At 33.5% G+C, this 17,350-nt stretch overlaps 1 non-coding gene across 1 annotated transcript; it reads right to left on the bottom strand.

Moving 5' to 3' along the window:
- Positions 1-16,188: 16,188 nt before the first annotated feature.
- LOC128291914 (small nucleolar RNA R71) lies at positions 16,189-16,295 on the bottom strand. Its single transcript, XR_008281898.1, has one exon. It is a non-coding gene; the product is annotated as a small nucleolar RNA R71 (small nucleolar RNA).
- Positions 16,296-17,350: the final 1,055 nt, after the last annotated feature.

The raw sequence follows: 17,350 nt of genomic DNA, 5'->3' as shown, positions 1-17,350 counted from the left end.
ACATGAAATTAAAGCATTAGAAGCATCAAGTTCACTAATTCTAATGGGAAATCATCCATAAAATGCGTTTAACATGGGGTAAAAATATGTATAAATTGCAGTTTATCAGCTTACTGAGCATATAAATGCTCAGCCCTCTATTTTTCCCTGTCTTACAGAGCTCGAGAACTCGTAAAGATTGAAAGATGGTTGGAGAGTCAACACACTATCAACTAGTCCAGCTTTGGTATATAGACAATTTTATTTTGTTTAATGGCATGTATAGGGCTTTTGTTTGTTTTTTTATATGTGTCATTTGATTTTCCAAAATGAAGGTATGTAAAGGTATACATATCTACTTGTATATGGCCATGGGAATTGGCTCATTTTGATGTAGGCTATGGCTTACAATTTTATGCATGCTTATGTTCAATTGTTCTAGTGAGGATCAAGTGTGGTATCTCACATTTAGACACACATGATGTGAGCATAACCATGGATGCTCTTGGTACATTCTGCTATATCAAGAAGAAAGCGACACATTTGGAGTTTATAATTTGTCTTTTAATTCATTTTACCTTTAAATGACCAAAATGTCATTTTTACTATTCTTTCAAAATTTACCCAATCAAGGCCATTTTTGTCCAAAAAGTTATACAATGGTTTAATTATCATTTAAGGACCTCCCATTTAAAATTTCATAACAATTTGATACCTCTAACATGTAGAACTCAACTTTTGCACTTTTTACAATTTAGTCCTTTTTACTAAATTGAGTGCACAAATGTCGAATTTTTCAAACGAAATTTTCACGAAATCATTTTGTGAAATCGTAGACTATAAAAATATAATAAAAATGAAAATTTTCTCATCGAATTTGTGGTCCCGAAACCACTGTTCTGACACATCTCGTTTCATTCCCAACCACCAATATAGTTGTTTCAATTTATTGTACATTTTAGTACTCCTCGGGTGAACAGATAAACAACCACTATGTGCTTTGTGCAAAATTTTCTGAATGAGCTCAGAATTTTTTGGTAAAGAAATTCTATCTCGGAACATTAAGCAATAATCAGATCCGATCTGATAGTCTGAATTACTAATCGACTCACTTTGCATTCTTTTAGCTTGTAACTTGATATCACACTTTTGAGTTGAAAAAATGGCGGCTTAGCTTTCAACTCTGCTAAAATAGAACCATCATTAGATAAGGTTAACTGAGTATTCATCGCTCTCAAAGAAAATAATGATTTTCTACTCAAAGCATTCGCAACTATATTTGCTTTCCCTAGATGATAATCAATTACTAACTCGTAATCTTTCAATAGCTCGAGCCATCTCTGTTGTCGTAAATTCAGATATTTCTGAGTCAAAATATACTTTAAACTCTTGTGATCGGTAAAGATGTGACACTTTTCACCGTACAAATGATGTCACCAAATTTTCAATACGAACACAATAGCAGCCAACTCTAAATCATGCATCGGATAATTCTTTTCATGCAACTTCAATTGTCTGGAGGCATAAACTATAACATTTCCTTCTTTCATCAAAACGCAACCCAGGCATTGCTATAAATCATGAATTCTTTACCCAACTTAGGTTGAATCAACAATGGTGCCCTAGTTAACAATGCTTTCAACTGATTGAAACTTTGTTCACATTTCTCGGACCACTTGAATTTTACATTTTTATGTAACAATCTAGTCATTGGTGTAGCAATAATTGAAAATCCCTTAACAAAATGTCGATAAAACCAGGTAACCCAAGAAAACTTCTAACTTCAGATGCATTTCTCGTTGGTTTCCAATTAACAAGTGTTGATATCTTGCTTGGATCAACTTGTATACCTTCTGCTGAAACAATATGTCCCAAAAATCTGACTTCTCAAAGCTAGAATTCACATTTTATGAATTTAGCGAATAGTTGCTTATCTATCAAAGTTTGTAACACAATTCTCAAATGCTCAGCATGCTCAGACTCATCTCGAAAATAGATCAGAATGTCGTCAATAACACAACAACGAATCTGTCTAAATACGCTCTAAAAATCCAGTTCATCAAATCCATAAAGACTGTAGGAGCATTAGTCAATCCGAAATGCATAACAAGAAATTCATAATGTCTGTACCTCATTCTGAACGCAGTTTTCGGCACATCTTAATCTTTCACTTGAAACTGACAATAGCCTGATCTCAAATCAATCTTTGAAAACACTATTGCCCCTTTTAACTAATTAAACAAATCATCTATTCTTGGCAAAGGATACTTATTCTTTATTCTAATGTTGTTAAGCTGACAATAGTCAATACCCATTCTCATTGATCCATCTTTCTTCTTTACAAACAATACTGGCGCACCCCAGGGTGAAAAACTAGGTCGTGCAAAACCTTTATCAGTTAACTCTCGCAACTGAGCTTTCAACTCTTTCAATTCTGTTGGAGCCATTATGTTTGGAGCTATAATTATCGATGATGTTCCCGACACTAATTCAATAGCAAATTCAACCTCTCTGATAGGTGTCAACCCGGGTAATTCTTCTGGAAACACATCTGGATATTCACAGACAACTGGCATTGATTCAATCTTAGATTTAGACACTTTTGTATCTAAAATATAAGCAAGATAAGATTCACAACCTTTTCTCACATATCTTAGAGCTGACATCAATGAAATCACAATTGGCAACCCATTCGACTCATCCGGTTCAATTCGAACAATTTCACTGTTCTAACATTTCAATTCAATAGTCTTTTGTCTACAACTTACTGCGGCATCATGCAGAGTTAACCAATCCATACCCAGAATTACATCGAATTCATCAAATGGAAATATCATCAAATCAGCCAAAAAATAGTGACCCCGAGTTATTAAAGGATAGTTCTTGCAAACTTTATCAACTAGCACATACTTGCGTAAGGCGTTCGATACTTTAAGCACAAACTTAGCAGGTTCAACAAGCAATTTCTTACTAGATACTAAATTTTCACAAACATATGAATGAGTTGATCCAAGATCAATCAAAGCAATCACATTAGTTTCGTAAAGAGAAAATGTACTAGTGATAATATCAGGTGATGACACCTTTTTGCGAGCGCAAATAGTGTAAGCTCTAGTAGCTACTCTGGCCTCGGATCTTACTATAGAATCTCTAATAGTACCATGATTACCACTCGCATTTCCCGCATTTCTTGGTGACCTCCCTCTAGTGAATGTGTTACTCGGTCTTGCATTTTGAATATTATCTTTCTCTACTAGTTCTACGCAATTCTGTATCAAATGATCTTGCGAACCACACTTAAAACAAGCCCAATTATTTATTCTACATTCATCAGGATGACGTCTTCCACATTGCTGACATTCAGGTCTATAGTTTCTCACACTGCCAACACTCGATACCAATGTAGCTTGAGCTTTAGGACTTGAGTATTGTTTTCCATGGTCTCTGTTCGAGAACCCAATTGAAGCATTTGGACGAGTGAACGAATCTCTGGATTTATTTAACTAAGATTGATATGACTTATTTATCGTTATTTTTCTTGAGTCTTTAGACTCTGAATTTACTTTTCTCTTTTGTTTGCTAAGTTCCTTGGCTTTACAAGCTTTATTAACCAGGAAAACAAATTCTTTCAATTCTAGAATTCCAACTAGAAGTTTAATATCCTCATTCAACCCATCAACGAACCTTTTGCACATGATTTCTTTAGTAGAAACATACTCCCAAGCATACTTGCTCAATCTTATGAATTCTCTTTCGTACACAGTCATAGTTAAATGACCCTTTTTAAATTCTAGAAACTCTTTATGCTTTTGATCAAGAAACTGCTAACTTATATATTTCTTCTAGAACTCAAACTGAAAGAATTCCAAGTTCACTTTTTCTCTTGGTACCACTAATACTAGGGTATTCCACCATTGATACTCAATATCCCTGATTAATGAAGTAGCACATTTCAAACACTCTACTGTCGTACATGATAGTTCATCGAATACCTGAATAGTGCTCTCAACCCAAAATTTAGCTCGCTCGAGATCATCATCAATGGTAGCTCTGAACTCTTCAGCCCCGTGCTTTTGGATTTTATCTACTGACGGCTTATTCAGTCGTTGAAGTTCCACAACTTGAGGAGTTACAGGAACAAGTTGAAGATTAGATGGGGGTGGAGGTTGTTGAGCAACCAGATTTGTTCGGACAAATTGCGTGAACCATTCATTCATCATTTGGAAAAATGGCTTCTTTAGCCTCTCTTCCATGACTACTTGATGTATTTCTAGATTTAGACTACGTTGCCCCTTGAGCAGGTGTAACAGCCCGCTTTAGGGTCAAATTTGGCAGTGGTTTTGGGATCTCAAATTTGAAGTAGAAATATTGATTTTATTGTTTCTTTAAAGTCCACAGCATGATAGAATAATTGTGTGAAAATTTAGTTGAGAAATTTTATCATTTGAGTGCTCAAATTGACTAGAAGACCTAAATTGCAATAGGTGCAAAACATGAGTTTTATAAGTTAAAGGTGTCTAATTGCTCTAAAATTTTGAAATGGGGGTCCTTAAGTGGTAATTAGACCATTATACTTTAGGGTGGACAAAAATAGAGATGGTTATGTAACAACCCATTTTTCAGTTAAATTAGAATAGTGGTTTCGGGACCACAAATCTGATCCAAAAATAATGTTTATTTTTATTTCATTATATAGTCTGTATTATAATAGGCATGTCGCGTGAAAATGTTGATACAAAAACTTTATCGATTAAGTGTTTAACTATGAGGAGGACTAAATCGCATAAAATGTGAAAGTTGAATTCTAGTAGCTATGGGGATTAAATAACTGTGGAATTCAAATCTAAAGGTCCTTATATGGTAATTAGACCATTAAAGAAAAGTATGTAGATTCTTGGTGACTCATCCATGGAAAAATTAGAAAAGGTCAAGGACTAAATTGGAATTTGAAATAATTAAATTACTTAAGAGATGATAAAACAAAATATCATCTTCAACCTAAAATTCTATGGAAATCCTAGGAGAGAGAAGGGAAACATTGAAGGCTTAATTGGGTAAGTTCTTTTGTCCCATTTTTAGTAATTTTGGTATTTTTGAAACCGAGATAGTTTAATCTCTCTATTTGAGAAATTAATTTGAAAAGTTATCAAGGTATCAAAATGGGTCATGGATGTATATGCTGGAAATTAGAAATTTATGGTAGAAAATGAAAGATTATTGATAGATAAACAACTTTTACAAAGTGATTTTTAATGAAAACATGATTTAGGGACTAAAATAAAAAGTTGTAAAATTTGATGAAAAATTGTGAAATTTTATGAGTACATGTGCTGTAAAATTTGTAATGGGGCTTTGGTTAGGCTTGGAATAGGGAAGAATTTGCACAAGTTTCATTTTCCTGGTCTAGGGACAAAATTGGAATTTATAGAAAAGTGAGGGACAAAATGGTAATTTGCCTAGGAAGTAAATTGAGTCCATTTAAATATGAAATGTGTGAAATTGATGGTTAAATTCATCTATATAGATTTGGACAAAACTAATTCGAGGTTAAATTGAGGAAAAGAAAAAGTTTTGGATTAGTAGATTTTTAAAGCGAACAAGTGTCGAGATAAGTTCGTGTAACTTAATCGAGCATGTAATTATGTTAATTGAATGTGGTGTTTGTTTGTAATGTGATGTATGTTGATGTGCTTTACTTGTATTCTATGATGGAAAATTGATACATTCTTAAAATGGTGATAAAGGGTTAAGTCCCGATTGAATGTGAATTCCGATAATTACATGCGCTTTAATGAAACTAATAAGGTCCAGCATTTGTTGCGGACGGGGTTTAGCTTAGATGAGTAATCCCATTCACCTTGTTGTAGAAAGGATTTAGCTAAGATGGGTAATCCTGATATAATACCTCTCGAGCATACGTTATGATTAGGGTTTAGCCTGGACTGGTAATCCTGTTATACGATATGTGGCTTGAGGGAGTGTTTCTTGGTTAAGTGCCCAAAGGGGTACCCTTAAATAAGGAATTGACGAATTATTGAATCGTACACTTCGAATGTACTACTTGAGCATCCATTGGAATTCACTGATTCAATGGACATATAACTCTTGACTGTAACACCCCTAACCCATATCAGTCGTCGGTTAGGGTTACGAGGCATTTTTTAATTAAAAACACTTTTTCGAACAACCACAGATATATGTAAGTTACATTCATATAAATAAAGCATAAATTTCATTAAATAATAAACACGATTTCAATAATCATAATATAATGTACAGATCATACTAAAATCATTTCAATATTATTCAATGCTAAGAAGAAATCAAACTATTTATAACTTATTTTACATTGGCATATCTTAAACACTTAAAAATGTTTACATAATACTTTATTCAATAACATATACATACAATATTGTCAACTTTACCTAATGGTCATATATTTAATAATATAATTATAAACTTTCACCAAAATTGGACATAAATAACATCCTTTGCACATACTCATAATAAGACCAATCAAAACTTATTACAAAATTTAATAAACAATCACACATGCAACCTAATATATAATGACATGTTCGAATATACTATTATAGATTAGATACATATTGCGTACTTACCATAGATTTCAAAGCTACACTTAACAATTGCATTTATACCCAATAATAGACTAAAACCATCATGGAAGATTTTCCTAACTCATTAGCTTGCATATCCGAATTTCGTTAATTAATATACATAAACATCCAAATTTTATATCATGGAACAAGTGTCGAATTACAAATTGTAATTGAATCAAAACATAAATCTTAAATACCATGTTATAAACATATTAAAATATTTTTTATCAAATTCAGATATAACAAAACAACCTTAGATATCAAATCTCTTACAACACATTGACTAAAGACAACAACCTAATACACTTATACTTTTATCGATGCATATCATAACCGAACCAGTCACACAAAATCAACCCAAACATTAACCTTTTCCAAAACATATAATACCTATCTCAAACGTTATTCACTTATAACATATATCATTATAATCAAATGATTTCGAACCAAAATCAAACATAACCAAATTATCAATACCAAACTCATTAAACATTATAAATAAGCACGCATGTAAACAAAACTAAGCATAATTACTAAGCCATTTTTGCATGGCTTTATACAAAACCAAAGTTCATCGTTTCAAAACATAATCCAGTCTATACATGCCACAAGATCGAACATAGACTTTTAAAAAAAATACCAAAGGTTGAAGATAGTGTGGATGACTTCGATGACGATCCCCGAGCTCGTAACTTACAATCAAAATCTATAAAATAGAGTAACAAAGCACACAGAGTAAGCTAACTTAGCTTAGTAAGCCTTAAGAAAATAAAACAACTTAAATGAATAATCGAAACATTTCAAGTAAGCTGAATTGTATCATTAATGTTATATTTTCACACAAATAAGTTACCTTGGCCGAATGTTAATATTTCTCATTTAGCATAATATCATTCAACTTTTCATTACCAAAATAACATTATACCAAGTATGCTTACATTCAAATATATATATACTCATGAATCAAACTCTACTATATATATATATATATAAATATATATATATAACCAAAACATACTTCTCATATCTACTCACATTCTTCACTTCCTATACCAACATCACTTCTTTGACCGAATTTACAAAATCAAAAATATATCATCAATAAGTACATACCTATATGGCCGAATATACAAGCTTATTTAGATCAACTTACTTGCTCAATTTTCACATCAATCTTAAAAACATAAGCTTGAAAATAAATCACCGGCATAAAGCCTGTTAGGCATAAACCTGAATCACACACCGGCACAAGGCCTGCTAGACTCAAGGTCTGATTCTTATTTATTCACCGGCAATAAGCCTGCAAGGCACAAAGCCCGATCAAATTCACCAGCACAAGGCTAGCTAGGCTCAAAGCCCGAATATCACTATTATAAAGTCATTCCATCAATAGTTCATTTATCAAATCTTTCAAATATTCCATGTAATTCGTACAAACATTCAGCGGTTTTAACTCAGTCGAATAAAACTCAACCACATTAATTCAATGTTAAATCACATTCGGCTACTCTACTATACAACTATTAAATTTGAATCATTATAGTAAACCATTTTATATTCAAAATAAACGATGTTTAATTACTTAAAGACTTACCTCGGATATTGACAAACGTTATAAATCGGTCATTTGACTATTTTTGCTTTTCCCCGATCCAAGTCGATTTCTTTTGTTCTTGATCTATATAATTTCAAATTAGCCTCATTTAAAGACAATTTCATTCAATTTAATCCAACAACACATAAATGGGTAAATTACCATTTTACCCCTGATATTTTACACTTTTACAAATTAGTCCTAATTGCATAAAACACAAAATACACAAAATCTCCATTCATCATTCTTAGGTCGAATGTTCATCTAACACATATAAATACACACATTTCATTTATTTTACATTTTAGTCCCTCAATTTATCATTTTTTCAATTTAGTCCTAATTACTCAAAATCATCAAAAATTCCAATACAAAACATGATAATCTAAAACATATTTTTAATATTTCATCAACAAACATCACAAAACACAAATATTCATCAGTGGCATAACTCAAAATATGAATCAAAATTAGAAATTTAAGCATGGTTTGGATAGTACTCGAAGCAACGATCTTAAAAACATAAAAATTAGCAAAAACCGAATGAAAACTAACCTTTAATCAAGCTTCCAAAGTGCCAAATGCTTGAAACTTTCTAAAGCTTTATTTTTTTTAAGTTTCGGTCATGCAAAGTGTATGAACACTTTTGTTTTTTTTTTATGTTTTATGTTATTATTACATATTATTCATTTACTTATTTAACCTTGTAAAATTAATAACATAAACATGCATAATAAGGGTACATTCGGCCATCACTAGTCTAAAGGGTTATTTGCAACATAAATGCTTCAACTTACAAAGCCATTAACAATTTGGCCCTTAAGCTTTTAACTATCAAGTTTTTAATTTATGCGATTAAGCCCTTTTATTTAATTAAGCACACAAACAATCAAATTTTCGTACGAAACTTTCACACATGCAAATTAACATATAATAAGCACGAAAAATAATATTTAAATATTTTTTGACTCAGATTCGTGGTCCCAAAACCACCGTTCTGATTAGGGTCTAAATCAGACTGTTACATTGACATGTCATGAAAATCTTGAGATGATATGATAATTACTTGAAAGAATATTGCCTGATGAGCACATCTATGTTACTTGATTGATATGAAGATTTTGGTGACTAACATGTTTTATTGAATGTATGTGATTAGGAAACTTAGCCATATGGATGGAAACTGTAACGCCCCGTACCCAAGACCGTCGCCAGAGTCGAACACGAGCTGTTAACAGACCTAATTCATTACTTAAACAGCTCAAACAATTTATTTTTAAAAATTTTCAGTCAAGCTAGCAATCTGCATCACAGTCGCTTAAAAATTCATATCTTGAGTTCCAAAACTCAAAATCCAATTCCGTAAATTTTTCCTAAAACTAGACTCATATATCTATTTACTAATTGTTTTCTAGAATTTTTGGTCTAGCAAATTAGTACATTTTATTAGTTAAAGTCTCCCCTGTTTCAGGGTTCGACTGCTCTGACCTCTGTGTATTACGAATCAGATATCTCCTTGTACAAAGTTTGAATGACTATACTGTTTGTTTCTAATAAAACTAGACTCAATAAGGAATCTGTACATATAAATCGTGACTTATAATTATCTTTGAACAATTTATGGTGAATTTCCAAATTCAGAATAGGGGATCCAGAAATCGCTCTGGACCTGTTTCACAAAAATTTAAACATCTCATAAAATATAACTCATATACCTGTTTTGTTCCATCCATATGAAAATAGACTCATAATTATTCAATTCCATATTTTATTCATCATCTAATTGTATCTCTACTATTTTAATGATTTTCAAACTCACATCATCATTCTTTATCGAATCTATTTTATGGTAAATTTTACCTATTTCATGGTTTCCATGGATTAGCTAGCAATTTAGCATACATAACACCAAGTATGATCATGATTAGCCATTCCAATGGCTAATCATTACCAATCATTTCCATACCACTCAATAACCATATCATAAGACCATATATACAAAATGATTATAATGCTATACATGCCATACTCAAAATATACCAGCCATTATGCCAAGATGGTATACGGATAGTGTGAGTGAGCCTCCGACCGTTCCCGATTTTCGAGCTGGCTTGTCAAAACTACAAGGAATGAAAAGAAAGGAGTAAGCATAAATTCTTAGTAAGTTCACATGCAAATAGCAAGTAACATAACCATATAAGCAAACATAAAACATCATTTGCATAATTATCACCAAGACAATCATATCATATTTTCATTTATCATCTTACCATATTGTTGTTATATCGAGTTTTCAACCCGAGGGTTAAGTACATACCTGTTCAAAGTATTCATTTCACAACACTTACCAATACATCCCTCTCATCTCGAGTATTCCTCCATTTGAGTAGAATTTTACCCGTTGAACACATCGAAATATAATTCGGATACATGGAAAGTTTGCACATAAGTGTCACATATGTAGCCAAGCTACCATGTAACCCGCCCATAAGTGAACTCGGACTCAACTCAACGAGCTCTTGTGTTCGCATCCATAAGTGAACTCGGACTCAACTCAACGAGCTCGGATGCCTAGTTACATCCCACGAACTCGGACTCAACTCAACGAGTTCAGACATTCGCATCCATAAGTGAACTCGGACTCAACTCAACGAGTTTGGATGCCCAAATATCCTAGTGACATGTAACTTGCATCCTAATCCATTCCTAAGGTTCAACGGGACCTTTTTCCCAATCATGTGTCTCAACCATCTTCTACGGAATGCCGTTACCGATACTCGATAGTATTTCACATTTTCCAAGTATATCACATAATTTGACATATTAACAAACATTTATCACAATATAATATTTCATAATAATTATCATATCATTTAAATAACATTAAAACATTTAAAATAATAACTATGTTACCAACATTTACATATGAACTTACCTCGTATGCGAAAATGGCTACTTTTACCATTTCGTCCACAACTTGGTATTTTCCCCATTTTAGCTCGAATTTTAGTTTTCCTTGCTCTATCATTTAAAATATAGTCTAATTAGGACTCACATTATACAAATTGACCCAAAATCATATTTTGGCAAAATTACAGTTTTGCCCCTAAACTTTCGCATATTTACTCTTTTTCCCCAAAGCTCGTAAATTAAACTTTAGCCTATTTTCTTATATTTTATGACATGCTAATAATTTATCCCTTCTATGGTAACATCAAATTCTCACTCTAACATGTACTTATGGCTATTAGGTATTTTTACCGATTAAGCCATTTTGCTCGTTTTCACTTAAAACCGAGTAGTACAAGTTGTCTAACATAATTTAAAACCTCATATTCTATCATAAAACACCAAAATACACAAATTTCACCTATGGGTATTTCTCCAAATATGAACCCTAGGTTGAATTATTGCTAGCATAAGCTTAATCGAGCTACCAGGACTCTAAAAACGTAAAAATCATTAAAAACGAGGATAGAACGGACTTACAATCGAGCTTGGAAGCTTGAAAAACCCTAGCCATGGTTTCTCCTTGCTATATTCGGCCATGGGGTTGAAGATGAGCAAAATTGGCTTTTAATTTTGTATTTTAATTAATTTTACCCCTAAATGACCAAAATACCCTTACTACTAAACTTTCCAAAAATTCCATCCATGTCCAATTTTTGTCCATAGACTTAGAAATTGGTAAAATTGCTATTTAAGACCTCCTAATTAATATTTCAAAACAATTTCATACTGGAAACTTCTAGAATGCAAGTTTTACAAATTATTCGATTTTGTAACACAATCATGCAATCATATCATAGACCTCAAAATAATCATAAAATAATTATTTCTATCTCGGATTTTGTGGTCACGAAACCGCTATTTCGACTAGGCCCAAAATCAGGATATTACAGAAACATAACATTGTATGCCTAGATTTAATAAGCAAGATTGGTAAGTTTAGTTTCTGTTATACGAACTTACTAAGCATGTAATGCTTACTCCATTTTATTTTCCCCTGTTTTATAGTGCTCAGAAGCTCGTGAAAGTTAGAGATCACTGGAGCATCGTCACACTATCAACTGATCATTTTGGGTATACTTAGTGGGAATCATTTTGGTATAATGGCATGTATAGGATAACTTGGCCTATAGTGGCTTGAAAATGATGTTTTGTAACCTAGCCATTGGAATAGCTAGTAATGGTTTATTTGGTATGATTAAGTAAATTATAAAGATATATTCATATGTGATATGTTGTGTATATGTGATCAAATGATGCTAATGCCAAGTTATTCTAAGGTAAGTTTATAAACACATATGCATGTAGTGATATGCCTTGTTGAATGATGGAAATTGACCAATTTGAATGCTTGAATTGGTTGGTTTTAGATGTGTGTTTTAGGTGCAGGTTAGGGGTGAAATTTTGGGTGAGAAATAAAACTAGAAATGGCTTCATTTTGTCCACACGGGCAGACACACGGACGTGTGTCTAGATTGTGTGTGACACATGCCCTGGTAACATGGGCATGTGGTTAGGTCGTGTGTCCCCTACACCTTAATTTTGAAAAGTAGAGTGCTTAAAATTGAGCACATGGGTAGAGACACGAGCGTGTGTCTCAACCGTGTATGCCACATAGCCTAGAACACGGGTGTGTATCTTGGCCATGTGAAACTTGCACCTAATTTTGAATTAATTGACCACATGACCTAGCACACGGTCGTGCGGCATGGCTATTTGTGCAAGTCAAAGAGTTACACGGGGTCGAACACGACCTCCAACACGGGTGTGTCCCAGGACCAAACGGGCGTGTGTGAGCCCTGCACCTTGGAAAAATTTTGTAATTTCGCGAAAACTTCTTAAAGGTCCCAATTAAGTCCCGACTCAATTCTAATGCTTATATTGGGCCTCGAGGTCCCAATCAAGGGATGTTATGAATGATCTCGATAAATGAATAGTAATTTACATAATTTATTTGTAAAATGTTTTTGAATGTTCTATAAAGCTCTGAAACCCTATTCAGACGACGAATACAGGTTAAGGGTGTTACATTTAGTGGTATCAGAGCTATGATTTAGCCAAATCTCAGATTTGATGTAGCGAATACGAGTTTAGCTATACATGCCATTATATAAATTCTGATAGTGTGATGACTCCTGATCATTTTAAATGTGTTTTTTATATAGTAATGTCATCCAACCGTGTTAGAGTTGAATCGGAGGAAGCTGAAAGCAATGCTTTAGCTTCAGTTCAAAGAGTTGCATCTGCGTCTGGCAGTGAAAGGCTCGTGTCTGAGGGCCAAAGTGAGGAGGCAAAACAAGCTTTCTTTCAAATGATTAATGAATGGTTTACACAGTACTTGAGAACAAACACTGCTGTACAACGACCTTCCCCACCTGCTCCCCAACCGATTCCTGAGGTACCACAAGGTGTCAAAATTATTAGAATTGGTAAGCCTTCGATAGATAAAATCCACAAGCATGGGTGAAAACACAGAAATTTACGCATTTTTACATACCCTTTTTAACTCAAAATCATACAGTTTCGATAAAATTCTTGTCGAAAAATAAATAACTTTTATAAAATAATTAAAGTGCACTTAAAATATGAACATGTTTAATTTTAGTTAATTTTATAATTATTTTTGATGAATTTTGGTTTTTTTTTGACAGCTTTGCACGAAGGGCGAAAAATGGCTCGGCAGACACTACTTGAAGCACAAAACTAAAAAGCAATTTGAAGTATCGAGGCAAACTAAATTTCAGCCTAAGACGGTCTAAAAGTATATGCATTAATTCATAATATAATTAATTTTAATTATATCCAATTTAATTTGGGTTAATTAATTAATTAATTATGAAAAAGTGGTACAGTTGAACCGAACAGCCCAAGAAAAAGATAGCCCAAAATGGTCCCAAGAGCTGACCCAGATCAGCTTATTAGCTAATTATTTAAGCTTGCAAAGAGGCCCTCAAAGACTTGTTCAAGTTGCATTCAAACCCTTCCACAATTGGTGGCTTTGTAGACATGCCCCAAGCCAAATTTAGCAAAGTTGAAACCATCAACCTTGCCACATGTGTGGCTGGCCAAGGGATGGCTATTTGGCTTCTATTTTTAGCTAATTTTAGCAGCCATCTTCAGCTATAAAACCCCCCCTTTGGCTGATCATTCAACACACCTCAATTCATTCACATCTTTTCTCTCTTCTTTGCAATTTTAAATTCCCTTTCTCTCTTGCCGATTTCCTCCCTTGGTGTTCATCAGCCATTTTGGAGCAACATTGAAGTGTTTGTCGTAGCTTTGATCAACGAGGAAAATAGAGAATGAAGAACGGGGCAAGCTAGTCAAGCCACAAAAAAAATTTTGGATTTGATTCTTGTTTCCTATCTCTTTAATTTTTGTTGTTGTTATGATGAACATATCTATGAATATTTATGTTGTTGGAATGGTTAATTTAATCAATTTATCTTGAATTAAATTCATGTTAGGTTGATTGCATTCCATCTTCTTAAATTGTTAAAATTATTTTTATGTTGTTTTAGGCCTCGGTAAGATGCTCGATTAAGTAAAATCATGACTAAGTTATTCTTGCATTACAATTGTTAGGTAACTAATTAATTAATTATTTAAACGGATTGAAATTGTTATTAATAGACACAGTACTTAATCAGTGCATGTTTAATCATCTAAGGTAGCTGAGGGTTAAATTAGAAATGGCATCTGACGATACATTTGCCTTGCATAACTTGCAAGATTTTTGTGATTAAACTGTTTCAAGGTACGGATACTTTGTTACCTCACAAAGAGTTTTATGTGCTTATTAAATTGAGTTAATTGTTCGAATTGACATAGGGATATGTTTAAGAGATTATTTCAATTTAATAAGTATGTATGTGCTATAACATATTTGCCTATTAAGATTTGTTTAATCGATTATATTGACATAGAGATATGTCCAAGAGATGAATTGATTCAGGTAGGTGAGCATGTTCATAAGTTAGCAAATTACCGAGTTGTCGTGAAGTTATTCGTAACAATATAAACATGAGTTTAATAACTCTAAGATAAGAAATGTAATTAATCTAACTCAATTATGTCATCTTGATTAAACTCATATTTCGAAATTGTGCATTTTTGAGATTTATTTATTTAGTGTACTTAGTTTAAAATCTTAGTTTTTAATCACCCTCTTCAAAAAAAATATTTTTCTTCACCAAAGTGTTTTAAATAACATTCATAAATAGTTCTTTTCACAGTCCTTGTGCGTATGATAACTTGACATTTACTTGTCACTTCATTACTTGTTGCAATTGTGTACACTTGCACATTTCTGTCGTTCCAAGTTTTTGGCACCGTTGCCGAGGACTATTTTAAAAAGTCATTATTTGTGAATTTGTTAGTTTTGCATTTTGGTTTTATTTTCTATTTAAATTTTTACTTAATTAATTTTTCTATGATTATTTCAGGTGTTTATGAGTATTGACCGAATTATCGATTTACTCCCTATAGACCTTGAGATTGAACGAACTTTTCAACAGCGAAGAAGGCAAGCAAGTCAGAGAAGGACCGAAGAGATGAACTTCGAAAATCCAAATCAAGGAAACGGAGCAAACCTTGCTCAAAATCCTATCTTTATTGCTGATGATAGGGATAGAGCTTTAAGACAGTATTCCATGATCTTAATTCGGGTATTAGGAGACCCGAAATTGTGGCACAATAGTTTGAGCTGAAGCTAGCCATGTTCCAAATGCTTCAGACAGTGGGCCAATTCAGTGGAATGCCTACTGAAGATCCTCACCTACACTTAAGACTGTTTATGAGGTGAGCGATTCTTTCAAGTATGTCGGAGTACTCGAAGATGCATTACGATTGAAGATGTTCCCATATTCACTAAGGGATAGAGCTTGAGCCTGATTGAACTCATTGCCACCAAACTCAATTTCCAGAAGGCAAGAGTTAGCAGAAAGATGCCTTATGAAGTATTTCCCGCCTAGTAAGAATGCTAAGTTGAGGAACGAGATCACTGCTTTCCAACAAATGGATGATGAGTCTTTGTATGAGGCATGGGAAAGGTACAAAGAATTATTACAGAAGTGCCCTCATCATGGAATCCCACATTGCATCCAACTTGAGAAATTTTATAATGGTCTCAATGCTCACACGAGGATGGTAGTGGACTCTTCTGCTAATGGTGCTCTTCTTCCTAAGTCTTATAATGAGGCTTATGAAATCATTGCGAGGATTGCCAGCAACAATTATCCATGGCCAACCAATCAAGCAGTGGTAGGAAGACGAGTTGCTAGAATACATGAAGTAGACACACTCACTTCACTCGCATCTCAGGTATCCTCAATATCATCAATGCTTGTAACACCCCAAACCTGGCTTAGACGTTATGGCCAAATCTGGCGGTGTCACATTGGAGTGCTTTTCAAAAATTTGTTCTTGGTGATGATAAACCCGTTTGGAAATTTAAAGCCTCTTTGTTAGAACTCAAATCATTCTAGCAATTTGTTATTCACTTCAAATCATCATTACTTTTAAAACCTTGTTTGTCACGGAAGCATATTAAAAGTGTTGCGGAAATGCAGTGTTTTGAAAACAATTATCATTTTGGAAAATCATGTTCTACTTTTAATAGATATAAATCATGACAAGCAAAAATCCCTAAATTAAAAGTTGGAAAATTAGAGAGGACTTATTACATTTCAAAACCCAAAATGAGATCTAATAGCAAATAAACACCAAATAAAAGAAAAATAGGAGCAGTAGTGTGGCCACCTCCAAGTCCCTCACAGCACCAAATCGTCTAAGGCTGAGGATTACTTGTACAGTTAAAAAGGAAAGGGCAAGTTCATGAAAACTCAGTGTGGAATCCCCTAACAGAAAACATAAATCAGAATATGCAAAATAGTCTGGGCCGTAGCCTTATTCAGTACTAGAGTAGTCTGGGCTTTAGCCCTATACAGTAGCAGAGTGGGCCCAAGCCCAGAACAGGATCAATACAAAACAAATAAGTATCCCAACCTAATCCAACCAACACACCACCCATACTAGCCAACACACCATGTGGGGTTTCGAATGACCCACCCAGCCAATACACCAATAACGCAGCAAAGTTGCTAATAACAAAAAACATGGAAGAGCTACTAGAATCAGAATACGT

The sequence above is a fragment of the Gossypium arboreum genome, chromosome 4, assembly GCF_025698485.1.
Source record: "Gossypium arboreum isolate Shixiya-1 chromosome 4, ASM2569848v2, whole genome shotgun sequence".
NCBI classification, from domain to species: Eukaryota; Viridiplantae; Streptophyta; class Magnoliopsida; order Malvales; family Malvaceae; genus Gossypium; species Gossypium arboreum.
Note: the sequence above shows the minus strand (reverse complement) of the source record. Positions and strands in the feature narration are given on the sequence as shown.